The 13,773-nt window shown below is 59.4% G+C and overlaps 1 long non-coding RNA gene across 1 annotated transcript; it reads right to left on the bottom strand.

Moving 5' to 3' along the window:
• Positions 1–8,420: 8,420 nt before the first annotated feature.
• LOC106825687 (uncharacterized) lies at positions 8,421–11,841 on the bottom strand. The gene is made up of 3 exons (XR_011494678.1): positions 11,530–11,841; positions 11,075–11,137; positions 8,421–8,841 (listed from the first exon to the last, which is right to left on the bottom strand). It is a non-coding gene; the product is annotated as an uncharacterized lncRNA (long non-coding RNA).
• Between the last annotated feature and the right edge of the window lie 1,932 nt (positions 11,842–13,773).

Here is a 13,773-nt window from a genome sequence, read left to right as displayed (position 1 = left end):
ACGAAAGTTAAACATTTTTAAATGACGGAGGAGTGCTACGTTCTTGGATGTGAGAAAATGCTTGTGATCAATTACTGAGGGAAGAGGAGGTGATCCGATTGATACAGTGTCATGTTCACCTCTATCCACGTATGCAGGTACAGAGAGAAACGTCTGGAAAGACTGTCACCAAATTGTTCACACTGGAGTTGCCACTGTTCATGAACTACACGCTTTAACTCATTTAATCTTCACAAGCGGGCAGGTGGACGGACTGGTATTGTCCTCATTTCACAGATGGGGAAACTGAGGCCGGAGCAGTGAGGCCCCCTGCCCAAGGTCAGCCAGGGGGCAGGCAGAGCTGGGATCCGAACCACAGCCGTCAGTCACACGGCCCTCTCAATTCAGACGTGGTTGCTTCAAGTTTTGGGCATTATTGGAAATCGAGGCAATGAACCCAAGTGTCTCTCTCTTTCTCCCCACCCCTCTCTCTCCGTCGTTTTAAACAAAGCTTTTAAGAAAACGCCCTCATGGAGCCGGCCTGGTGGCATCGTGGTTAAGTTCACATGTTCCACTTCGGCAGCCCAGGGTTTGTCAGTTCGGATCCCAGGTGCAGACCTGTGCACCGCTTGGCAAGCCATGCTGTGGCGGTGTCCCACATACAAAATAGAGGAAGATGGGCACGGATGTTAGCTCAGGGCCAGTCTTCCTCACAAAAGAAATAAATAAATAAAATGTAAAAACAAAAAGAGTGTGTTATATAGTCAAGCAAGGACAGAGAGAACGTTCCAGAGAGAAGGACACCAAAGAGACTTGCCACCGAATGCAGGGCCTGACCCTTGATTGGAGTCTGGACCGGGGGAAAAAGTAGCTATAAAGGACACGTGGAGCAATCCCAGGATTCAGATGTGGCCCGGCTCTCAGCTGACATGACTGAGTGGATGCTTGGCTCCTCGGGGCGCCGGGCACCGCGGTTTGTGGAAAACGCCCTCGTGCTTTGGAGACGCTCCCCGGAGGGTTTAGGGTGAAGGGTCGGGACGTCTGCAACTCTGCTCACAAAGAGAGCAGCAAAACTCACATGGAGAAGGCACGAGGGGCCCGCCCGGTGTGGACAGCTGGGATGCGGTGAGGGGACCACAGAGGTTCATTGTTAAGCTTTTCTCACCTTTCTGTAAGTTTGAAAACTTTCAAAATAAAACGTCGGGGGAGCTGGGTGGCTGTCAGCAGCCGGCGGTGGGAAATGAGTCGACCTCAAAGGGGCCCCAGGAACTTTATGGAGCGATGGGACCATCTCTATCTCGATCATCGTGGTGGTTACACAACTATATGTTTGTCAAAATTCATAGAACTAGCCGCCAAAAAAGGGCAGGTTTTACCGTATAAAAATCTTACTTCCAAAAAACGTGACTTTAAAAAAGAAAAGTTAGAGGACACAAAGAGCCAGCAAGGCCCACACTCGCCAGCGAGCGACTCCAAGGAAGCCTCTGGAACACGGTGGGTGTTGCCTTGGGCCCGCCTCGCCCCAGCCTGTCCGCAGCGGACCCGAGGGGTTCAGCAACGCAGAGGGGCTGGCCCCCCAGGTCCTGGGACCTGCAGCCCGGCCTCGGGGAGCGTCCAGCTGGAGCTCCCTCCTGAGCCTCCTTGGCCTGAGGCTGGGGCCTGTTTCCCCAGGGCCAGCAGAGACATAACGAGTAACCTTCTCATGTGTCCTAGAGAAAGCAGGGCTGGGCCTCCGGCGTTCGGAGCCTCAGCAGAGACAGAGGGGCAGCGGAACCACCACTTGTTGTCACTCCATCCACCCTCCCCTCCGCCCCCCACCGCCACTGGGTACAGCCAGAGCTGTAGGGCCCAGAGGAGGGAAGCAACTTACCCAAGGTCACACAGCAAGACAGCAGCTCAGACTGGGATGGACTATCCTTAAACTAAAGCTTTGAGCCTGTCGCGTCTGACCACCCCCATTTCTCAGGTCAGAAGACCGAGGCCCAGATCTGTGTGGGAGGGCACATCGGCAGCGTCGGGGACCCCAGACCCTGGCCCCGTGGTCCTGAGTGGTGTGGTTCCCACAGGCTTGTGATGAGACGTGGGAGAGGGGGCTGTGAGCCTCCAGGCCTAACCACCATCCTCCGTTGTCCCCACTGGCCCCTCCCAAGCTTGCCCTGTGCCCACCCCACTGGGCAGAGGGCCGGGCGCAGGGAGGAGGCGGGGGTCCCACGGCCGCCCCCACTGCCCCAGGGAGTGCCCACATGGCAGAGAGCCATGGACTCTGCCCAGCCCATGAAACTCACCTCACCCAGAACCTGTTTCAACTCCTCCAGGTCTCCTGGCAGCTGAGGAGGCCTCATTAAGTGATGCCAGCGCCTCCCACACACCTCGAAGACGGGGAGGGGGCACATGCCAACAATGGCGCTCTATGGCGCCTTCCCCAGGGACCCCGGCCCCTCAAGGGCAGACGCAGCACAGCGCCCTGTGGCCCGGCCTGGGAGCAGGCCCCACCGTGACACAGCCCCGCACCCTCCCCTGGGCAGGCCCAAGGCCCACGGGGTTGTTCAACCTCCTTAATTAACCGGCAGTGATTAACAGGCCACCTTGGAAGGGCCCCGGGGCTTCAGGGGGGGCTGGGGGCTGGGGGCTGGGGAGGGAGGCAGGGCCCCCAGTCACGGTAGGCTCAGAGGCTCCCCCGCAAGTGGAACAGGGAAGGGGCCCCCGTGCTACACCAGAGGGTTGGGAGCAAAACAGCCCAGCCTCCCCATGCCGGCTGTGTGACGCTGGGAAAGTGGCCTCACCTCTCTGTGCCTCGGTTTCCACTGGGAGGGAGGGAGGGTGGCACTGAGACTTGATTAATGACTGTTTGTGAAAAGGTCCTGGAGATGCTGCTGATAACAGGCCCAGCTATTATTCTGGGAAGGCATCGAGGAGTGTCTGAGCCCATAATTACCGAGAGGATGAAAACAGCGAGCAACAAAGAGGAGGCCTCGCCCGGCCCGGCCCGGCCCTGCCCACCGCCCCCCACGCCCGCCCTCTTGTCCTGCCAGGGCCCCTCCCCAGGGCAGGGGCCCCGGGGAAAGGAGGTTTTGGACCCCAGCCTGGGCCTGGAGCCGTCTATTCCTCCTCTCAGCCCCTGACTCTTCAACTATTTCCATCCATCCCTTTGCTCACTCGTTCATTCATGCCACAAACGTTTATCAACCACCTACTGTATACCAGGCAATAGAGCAGTGAGCAAAACCAACATGGTCCCTGCCCACGAGAGCTCACTCCACTGCAGGAAGCAGATGATAAGCAAATAAGAAAATTCCATCAAGGGAGCACGATATTTTTTTAAAATAAAAAGGTGATGTGATCGGGAACAACCGGGAATACTTGAGCTCATGCACTCAGGGAGGGCTTCCCTGAGGAGGTGACATTAGAGCTGAGAACCGGAGGATAAGATGGAACTGGTGAGGGAAGAGTGTTCCAAGCAGCAGGAACCGCGTGTGCAAAGGCCCTGTGGTGAGAACTGGTGTGTTGGAGGAGGCTGGAGCAGAGAGCAGGAAGGGGAGAGTTGTGGGAGGTGAGGTCAAAGAGGGGGTGGGGTGGGGATCACGCAGAGCCTCTGGGGATGCAGCGAGGAGCCCCAAGTGCATCCTCGGGACAGCAGGCAGCCATGGGAGAACTGAGCACCGGGGGGAAAAAGGGTGGAGCATCTCCCCAGCACGTTTGCAGGGCCTGCTCGATGCCCACAGGTGGGCTGATTCAAAGTCCAAGTGGCCGAAGGTCCTAGGGAGGATGACTTTGCTGTTTGTAGAGCAGTTTCCCACCTGAGCCTCCAACCCCAGCCCCAGCCCTTGCTAGGGGTGATGCTGGGCCTCAGTTTCCTCTCCTGTGAAATGACAAGAGAACAGTCTCCCTCTGAAGGGGACAGGCACTCCCAACTCCAACGGGGATGATGATTTGAATCCCCAGCAACTGGCAGAGCAGGAACTCCCCAAGCGCCTGCCGTGTGGTGCAGAGACCCGCAGGGAGCACCACCCTGGGAGCTTGGAGGGGACGCCCAGCCGCTCCTGCGGGCTCCGGAGCAGCGATGCCTGAGCCAGATCCCAGCTCTGCCCCTTAGGAGCTGTGTGCCTTGCGCACATGTCTTGGCCTATCTGAGCCTCAGTTTCCCCATCTGTAAAATAGGGTTAATAGTAAGACCTCCCTCGTGAGTGCTATGAGAATGAACTCGGTTCCCATGTGCAAGGCAAGGAGAGAAGGCCCGGTAGAGTGGTCGTTCTTTCTGACTCATTTCCTGAATTCCTTCTTTAAGCTCCCCCCGCCGGCTGCCCCCCACAGACACCCTAGTGCTGGACCTCTCAGCTCAGTGCTGCCCGCCTCTCGGCTCCACTTCCTCCCTGCAACCAGAGGGATCCTTCCAATCACATTTCTCCTCTGCTCCACACGGCCGCAGCTCCCCACTGTCCCCAGAACACAGTCCCCACAAGGGGACTGCGCACATCCCCAGCCTCCTCTTGCACCACCCTCCCTTCCCCCTCTGCCCTCCAGCCTGAACGACCTCCAGGCCTCCAAGCGTTCCGTCCACCCTGCCTCAGGCCCTTTGCACATGCTGCTCCTTTTGCCCAGAGTGTCCTTCCTCCCACTATTCTGCCTGAGCTAACTCCTCCTCCTGTGGGGGATCATCCGGGGCTCCCTAGGGCGGCCAGACATGGCTCACTTCCCCGTCACAGCACCTGCTGAAGGGACATGTCAGAGTCCCCGGCTAGGCTGGGAGCACGCAGGGGAAGGAACGAGGTCTGAGCATCTCTCTCCTGAAGACAAGAGGGTGTCTGGGCAGGGAGGCAGCGGATACAGCGAGTGTGTCGGGCGAGTTGAGGTGGTGGCGTCACGTCGAGACGAGTGGAGCTAAACCAGGCCGAGAGGAGTGAAGCTGAGTTGAGACGACAGGGAGCCGAGCTAAAAGAGCCCGAGACTGAGCGGGACCAGCTTGGGATGAGTCGAAGAGGGGGCTTGAGGCGAGCTGGGGTGGAGTGAACTCGGTTGAACTGCGTTGAAGTGAGTTAAGTTGAGCTGAGTTGGGTTGACTTGGGTTAAATCACGCTGAGTTGAGTTTTAAACTGAACTGAGGTGCGTAGAGCGGAGGTAAACCGAGTTAACGGGACCAAGATGAGTGCAGTCGAGATGCAGGAACTGAGTTGAGTTGAACTGAATTTGAGTGAGTTGAGTTTTGTTATGTTGAGTTGAGGAGTTGAGTCAAACCCAGTTTAGGTGAGTTTTAAACAAAGTTGGGTTAAACCAGAGTTTCCCAACTTTCTTTTTATTGTTGCCCCCTAAGGAGCATTTGTAGACATTTTTTTCCTAGTTCCCTCCCTATGAAATTGTAATGCCACAGATTTACTGTATGTCTGTTTCTGTTTTGTATGTATATCTGGGCTTTATACATTAAAAAAGGTAAGTTTTTTCACCCCAGAAGCATCGATTTCCACCCTCTTGGGGGCAATTTAGCACCCATCACACCGCCCATCACACCACCCATCGTCCCTGAGAATGTGTAAGTTAGGCTGAGCTGAGGCGAGCAGAGCCGCACCTCTTCAGAGTGGCTCGGTCTTGTCTTCCTGGAGGAAGGGTCTCTGATGCGGGTGGAGCCCACGCAAGGCTGAGGCCGAGGCCAGGCCAACCTCAGCTCCCGTGCCGCTTCCACCAGGCACCGCTCCCTGCAGCCCTGTTTCCTCACCTGTGAGACGGAGAGAGAACAACAGAAGGAGCGACAGACGCACAGGCGCGGGAGCAGGGATGAGCCCGCGTGCGGAGTTTGGCGGAGGGCGGCCCTTGGTGGGACGTGGAATCTGCGCACAGAGCAGGGCGTTCTCAGACGCCCGGAGGAGATCCAGACTCTGGACAGAAAACATGGCCCAAAGGGCTGGATAGTGACAAACGAGAAACAGCATAGTGCCCTGGGGCCGGGTCGGGGAGGAGACAGACCCGGCCGGGCCTGGGGGCGCTGCCCGCTGCCCCAAGACCCCGAGCCAGCGCCATATCCACAGAGCCACTCCTGTCCCCAGCCCGGGACAGGGGCCCTGGGAACGGCCTGTGGACCCCGGGACCCTGTGCCGAGTGGCGGCTGTCACTCCTCTCCTTAACCCTAGAAAGCTTCTGTCAGCATGCACGGTGGCCCTGAGGGCCCAGCGGGACGTCCCCCAGCAGGGCGCACACCCAGGGACCCCCTGACAGAGAGGTAGGCTCGGGAGCCAAGCAGATGGAGGGCCCGGCCTCCAGCTGGCGACCTCACCTCTCCGAGCCTCAGCTTCCTCGCCGCAACAGTGGGAGCACCACCCCACCTCACAGGGAAGGAAGTCACCAGGGGGGCCTCACACCGTCATCGGGGACACAAGGTCCCGAGTTTAGTCCCACCGACCACGCACCTACTATGTGCCAGGCACCAGGACCGGCACTTTCCGCCCACGGCCCCAAGGCCCACGGCAAGCTGGGCAGGCAGAGCTGGGATGCACCGGGCTGACACTCCAACCTGCTCTTACTCACAAGGCCACAAGGCCGGGGGGACGCCAACCACTTCTTGAGCACCTACTGTGTGCCAGGCACTGTGCTGAGCATTTACAGGATTCACCCGCCTCATGCTCACAATGAACCCCATGAGGTCAAAACAGCTCCATTCCCAGGTGAGGAAAGCTGGGGCGCGGAGAGGGAGGGCCTCGAGGACCCAGAGGCGAGGAAAACTGAGACCTGCACCCAGGCCTGTCTGAAGCTGACATTCTAGAACTTTCCACCACACTGATAGTAAGAGTAAGAAGAGCAGCTGACCTGTATTAAGCGCTAGCTGTGTGCCCGGCCTGCTCCCGACACCTTGTCTACATCGTCTCACTTCCTCCACACCACCCTCTGCAAGGGGTGTTACGATCATTTTCTCATTTTCCAAACGAGGAAACCGAGGCTCAGAGAGAGATGTGAACTTGATCGGGGCCACACAGCGGGAAAGGGGCGAGCTGAGACTCGAGCCCAGGCAAGCTGGCCCAGTGCCCACGCCCTTCATCTCCCCTCTGCACCCCTGGCTCCTGACTCGCCTCCTCCAGGAAGCCTTCCCCAAGATGCCTCCCCCCGGCCCCCGCCATCAATGCACGCGCCCTCAGCCATCCACCGTGCACGCGCTTGCCATGGGCCGGAGCACCATTTGTCCCAGAATTCATCCTTTGGCGGCCACCCCCTCCACCAGCCTGGCCCCCGCGGGGGACCCTGGACCAGCCAGGGCCCTACCTGCCCCATGATGATTAAGTGGACCAACTGTGACCCGTGTCCCTGGACCAGGCCTCGCGCTGGTGACCTCAGCCGGGCGTGGTGAGGGTGGGAGGATGGGGAAGCGGTGGAGACATTCTGTGGGAGGATGGGGTCCCCCCGCCGCCCGCCCGTCCCTGGGAGGAGCTTTGGCAATCGGAGAAGGCAGTGGGCCCACCAAGAAAAGGAGGAAGAGAGCACAGGCCGAGGCAAGAGGCTCGTGGCCGGGGTGAATCAACACCCAGTGGGCGGCGGGGCCCGGAGGGTGGACTCCACAGAGCCGCCGGCCCAGGAGGGAGGCCAAAGGCGGGCAGAACTCAGTGGAGTGGGGAGGGGGCACACATTTCGAGCCCCTGTGTGCCAGCGGCCATTCGCCCAGAACTTCCCAACTCTGCCCAGCGGCCCTGCAGGGCAGGGGTCCACATCCCCATTTAATGTAGCGAGATACCCGAGATCAGAGAAGTAAAGTGACTTGCCCGGGGTCATACAGCATCTAAGTGGTGGAGCTGGTATTTGAACCAAGGTCCGTGGCCCAGAAAAGGGGTTAAAAGCACAGTCTTTGTCGTCGGACCTGGATTCCAGTCTGGGCTCCCACTTGTAACCATGTGGCCTTGCACACGGCACAGCTCCTCTCTGGGTCTCGGTTTCTCTGTCCGCACAACGGACGTGACAACACACCAATGTCAGAGATTGTCAGGTAGCATCTCTGAGCCAGCACAGAGCTTGTCTGAAATCAGAGAGGAGGAGTATCATGGGACAGGTAGTGTGGGCCCTATTTGAATGCCCCCATTGCTGGGGAGCTCAGTCTCTTACAGAATAGATTTTCCAGCCACAAACTTCTCCTTACTTTGAACTAAATAAGACCTGCCTTTCCCTGGGACCGTCCCAGGCTGGCCGTGGAGCCCCCCTGCCCCCCTCTCCTCCTCTGTAAAATGGAACCGCTGACCTTGCGCAGAGGGCTCGGTTACTTGACAACCGAGTCCTGGCCTCCTACTGTGTGCCAAGCATCGGTCTCGGCACTGGGGACACAGAAGGAAACAAGACCAACAAAGTCTGTGATCCTGTGGGGCTGATGCTTCACGGAGAGGACACAGACATCAAACATAAACTCTTCAAAAATATAATCACTAGATAATCTTTTGTTGGGGAAGTCTCAATACCAGGAGCATCCAAACAACAGAGAACATTTAGAATTTATTTTTCTGATCTTCCATTTTTTAAGTGACATCATTGTACAAATCAGATGATGCTCCTTCTTGCCTTAAAACCCTCCCATGGCTCCCACCGTCTTCAGGATCAAGTCTAGATGCCTTGGTACAGCCGACACGCTCCATGTGGTCCGGCCCCTGCGGACCTCTCTGATCCCCCAGTCCACTCCCCTGGAGCTGCCCAGGCACCCTCACTGTTCCTCCAACACCCCACGCTCTTCCAGTTCTCAGGGCCACCGTCCCTGCTGTTCCCTCCGCCTGAAGCTGTTCCTCGCACTCTCCAGCTGGCCAACTCGTCCTCGGGACAGTCCCCCTCCTCGTCCCTGGGAGACGCATCTGGGCCCCGTCCAGCCTATCCGCTGGGCTGGCTCACTCGGCCTCCTTCTCCAGGCCCCTGCGAAAATCCACGCAGAACGGAAAGAAAAATAGCCAGGAAAGAGCGTGAGTCATTTGTTTACAGGCTAATTAATTACTAAGCTCGAAAACTTGATTTCCATTCTTCCTTTTTTTCCCCTCTCTGCCCTTTGAGAATGTTTGGAATCCACATTGTTTCCCAACGCAAAAGTATGTCAAGGTTATTTTTAGCAAACGCACATGACCGCCGGGACTGTTATTCACGCCCGCGTCAGTGGGGAGCCGGCCACGGGGCCAGGCTGCTTCGTGCTGTTCAGCGGTGGCTCCTGGCAGGCGGGCAGGTCTGCAGGAGCCCTGACAGCCTTGGCGTCCATGGGGACCCAGGCCGGGTCCAGGGCTGAGGGCCCGGGGGCTCCAGGCCACAGTTCCTCCCCTGACCAGGGGCTGCGCTGCAGGAGGGGCGGGGCGTTCTCCCAAGCCAGGTGCACAAATGGCTTTTTCCTAGACTCGCCGGTGGGGACCTGGGACAGGTCTGCGGCTCGCCCCTCCACGCCTTGCCTTCAGAGGGCAGTGGGAGAAGCCTTCCTGATTCACCTTTGGTTCACCCAGGATGGAGCCGTCCTCGCGCTCTGTCTAGCTGACACCACTGCCCCCTCTGCTCACGTCCCCGTCCCCACCCCGCTCCCACCCTCCTCACTCCTCCCACCAGACGCCACTCGCCCCCCCTGCTCTCAGAGGGCCCAGGGCGCAGAGCGGGGGTCCCGGGGGCAGGCACGCTTGCCAGGGGCTTCCTTCCACGATGGCTGTGCCCCTGTCCTGGGACAGGCCCAGCCGCGGTGGGGAACCTACTTGCAGCTGCCTCACGGGGATAAGAAAGGACCTGTCTCAACAGACACTGTCACCCAGCGATAAAGGGGACAATACAGCTGTGGGGCAGAAGACCGTCACCCCCAGAAGGCTGGCTCTGTGATGGTCCCTCTGTGTCCCCAGTGCCTGGCACACGGTGGGTGCTCAGGAAGGACGTGCCCGCTGACGGTGACCTGAGCTCCAGGCTTACTGTGCATCATTGGTTGAGTCACTTGCCTTTTCTGAGCCTCCGTGTCCCTTCTTGCAAATGGCAACTGACCTCTAATCCTAGAGCGGAGGTGGCACCTTCAACTGCCCACGTGAGCCAGGTAGGGACACAACGTGAAATGGGGGGGGGCGACTGACGCCATGTCCCCTGTGTGGGGACAGCCACTCCTCAGCTCCAGCACACAGCACCTGTGAGCCCAGAGTCCCCGCATCTTCCAGAGATCCAGATGTTTGCAGACAGTGTCCTAATTTTTCAGTGTTGGCAGCTCATTTTGACTTTCAGCAAAAGAACCACATGGGCCAAACCCAACGCACCTGGAGGCCAACCTGGCCCATGCGCCACCGCCGGTTTAAGGCCTCGGTGGTGAGTGTTTGTGGCTCCCTAGGTCTCAGCGGGCCTGTCCCGCCCAGGCCTGGAACTGGGCAGGAGGGAGCTGGCAGCGCAGGCCTCAGCCCGCGTGGGAGCAGCTATTATCCCGGCTTAGGGGGCCGGGCCGACTCGCCTGCAGGCTGCGGGCATCGCCTGCCGCGCTGCACCTTCACTTAATTAAGGAAGCCAATAAGCATCGAGGTGGAGCATGGAGATAGGTCCAGAGTGAGTTAGCACACTGCGGCTGGTGACTGGATCTGCTGTGAGTGGCCCAGACAGGAGATCAGATTAGGACTCGGTGTGAGCCCAGGATGACCCCGGGTCCTCACGCTCAGGGCCCAGCGGCCCCTTTCTCGCCCTGACTCCGCAGGCCTCAGGGCCGGGCGCAGCGTCTCCTGGTACCTCCCTCCTGGCCACAACTGGCCCTGCAAATGGGCATGTGACACAAAGCTTGATCAGCCAGCCTCCAATACCCGCACAGGGTGCCAGGCCCCATGCTGGGCACCAGGGACAGCAGTGGAACCGAGGCAGATGAGGGCCGGTCCTCAGAGGGCTCCGGGTCTGGGGAGGAGGCTGATGAGAAGCAGGGGAACACAGCAGCCCAGCGCCGGGTGAGCGCGTCAGGGAGCTGGGCAGCACGGGCCACTCGACAGGGCAGCCAGGAGGACCCCCCAGCTGCGACCTGCAGGCCGCGGAGTGTGCCCATAGCACCGTCCGCACGCCACCAGCCGGAGAAGGGGGCTTGCGATTCACGGCGGCACGATCTGCACCAATGTCACCCCTCCTGCCACCCCTTCACGGATTCAGCACATCTCTGTGGAATACCTACTGTGTGCCAGGCCCAGGCTGAGCGCCGGGGGTCATCATGAACAAGACAGACAACAGGCCCTATCTAAGGAAGGAGAAAGACAAACAAATAAATAATGTATCACGTGGTGGAAGTCAAGAAGAAGGACTGGGGTGACAGCTAGCAGGGTAACCAGGGAAGGCCTCCAGGAGGCGGTGACCTTGAGATGAGACCTGAGTAAGGCAAGGGGCCCAGCTGTGCAGCAGAACTGGGGGAAGAGCCCGAAGGCCGAGGGAAGGGCAGTGAAAGGAGGTCAGCCCTGCCCAGTGCGACAGGGAGGCCCGTGTGGCGGGAATGCATGAGCCAGGGAGAGAACAGTGAGACAGGTGGAAAGGCCGGGGGCCGGAGCAGGCAGGGCCCTGTGCCCTCGGGAAGACTCGGAGACGGGAGCCATGGAGGGTTATGGGCAGAGGGCCGAGAGCCGACTTAGGACCCACCTGGAAGCAACGGGCCCCTCGGCCGCGCGTGGGGAGTGGGCCAAGCGGAGGAAGGTGGAGTCGTGAGGCCACAGAAGGTGCTCTGACCCCCTGGTTGCAGGTGGAGGGGACCCTGGCTGGATTCTGATGTATCTTAAAGGGAGAGCCGACAGGACTTCCTGACCGATTCCTGGATGTGGGGCAAGAGAAGAGTCGACTCACCCGCGTCTGGGCCCGAGCACCCAGGAGGACGGACCTGCCCCTCCTGAGAGTGGTTGGCCGTGGGTGGACCCAGAGCGCGGTCCGGACCCTGCCCACTCCCCGAAGCCCCCTGCTGACCCCGACCCCAGCTCTCCAAGGCCCGCCGTGGAGGGCGAGAGTGAGGAGCTGGCCCCACCCAGGCCTCCGGGCAGGAAAGGGGCACCCAGGGCCTGGCCGCAGGATGACACAACACTTAATTTCTCCGCTGAGTTTTGCAATGGGCACCCTTTATTGACTGGCGGAGCGAGGGGATGTTGCAACCGCCCCAACGGGTGATCATGGCTGATGCCAGGCCAGGCCCCCGGCATCCTCTTGACCCACAAGGACTGAGTCCCAAACAGGCCAGCCCGGGCCTGGCCGTGATGGTGGCACGGCGGGCAGAGAGAGCACTGGCCTCAGAGCCCACCCAGTTGAAAGCTCAGCTCCTCCACTGGGCTGGTGACCTTGGGCAAGTCACTTCCCTCTCTGGACCTCAACTCTTCCTCTGAAAAAACGGGAGCAATTAAAGGAATTATTCTTAAATTACTGTAAAACTGTTACCCAGCACACCGTTTAATGATTATTGAGCACTTGCTGTGTGCCTGGCCCCATGCTGAGCGCTTTCTGCACATCATGTCATTTAATCCTCATGTCAACCTTTAAACTGTCATTTTCCTATTTTGCAAATGGGGAAACTGAGGCTCAGAGAGAGGAAGTGACTGGCCCCGGTCACCCAGCCTGTCAGGGGTGGAGCAGGGACTCGGGCTCAGGGTCTGACTCTGAACGCCGGCTCTCTTGTCAGGATGCCACCATGGCTGTCTCCTCCCCCGTAAAATGGGAATGACAGGCTACAGGGCGTTAAGCAGCGCCCCCCTCGTGGCTGGTGTCTGGCACCTGGGGGCACTCAGAACACAGTGGGCATTATTATTGTTAGCAGAATTGTCGTTACTGCCAGCACACCCCTAGGGTTTCCAGGCAGCCGGCATACCTCCCTCGCCCCGGCCCTGCCCCACTGGCCCTGTGGGGCACGGACGGGACACAAGCTTCAGACCCCTCCAGCACGTGTGCCCTGTCACCAGGGCCACGATTCCCACCACCACTCCAGGCCATTTATAGGCCAAAGGAGGCCACGGGGTCAATGACAATCCCAGAGTGATGGGTGCCACGGGACAGTCCCGTGAAAGAGGGTCATTTACCCCATCCAGCAGAGGCGGACGCCAAGCCAGAGAGAAGGGGACAGGGACGTCACTCCCACCATGACGGGCCTGACTGTTCAAGGCACTGACGCAAGGCCTTCCTGGCAAAATGTCTGTCTCTCCCCGTCCCTGTCTCCCTCCTCCCTCTTTCCCTCCGCGTCTCTCGGCCTCTCCGCTGCGTCTCTGTCTCTCCCTTGGATCTCTGGCCCAGGCCCCTTTTCCGCACACACACCCTCGGCCGCCTACCTCCTCTCTGCTCCTGGCTCTATAAATATTTACTGAGGTGAAGGGGTCTGGCCACCTTCTGTGCTCGAAACCCTCACGCAGCCCCACCTCCCTTCCCACAGCCGCCACCCAAAGACCCCCCCCCCAGGAGGGAAGGCAGGTGGGGGTCCACAGCCTCAGGGATGCCGGGAACGCCGGCACAGGGGTCCACAACCCTGGCCCCAGCTGGATCCCCTCTTACTGGGGAGGGCAGACTCCACCCACGGCACCCTGAGGGCGAATGCTGATTGGCCCAAGTCAAACGTCACCCTCTCCCTCCCCTCGCAGCGATTGGCTGAGGCTGGACAAGGAATGCGACTATGGCAGCGAGGTGAGGAAGTCTGCCAAGGGACTTCTGGGAACAGTTTCTTCCTAAGGGGACACTTGAGGGCCTTTTCTTGCCTTGGCCATGGCTGTGTAAGGAAGAGATGGCAGGAGCTTTGGCAGCTGTCATGGAGCTATGAGGAGCTAGGCTGGGAGGAGATGGCAGAATCACCAGATGGAAAGAACCTGGGGCCTCAGTGATGCCCAGCCCCGACAACCTCCAATTCGCCCAGCCATTATT

Source organism: Equus asinus, chromosome 15 (assembly GCF_041296235.1).
Source record: "Equus asinus isolate D_3611 breed Donkey chromosome 15, EquAss-T2T_v2, whole genome shotgun sequence".
NCBI classification, from domain to species: domain Eukaryota; kingdom Metazoa; phylum Chordata; class Mammalia; order Perissodactyla; family Equidae; genus Equus; species Equus asinus.
Note: the sequence above shows the minus strand (reverse complement) of the source record. Positions and strands in the feature narration are given on the sequence as shown.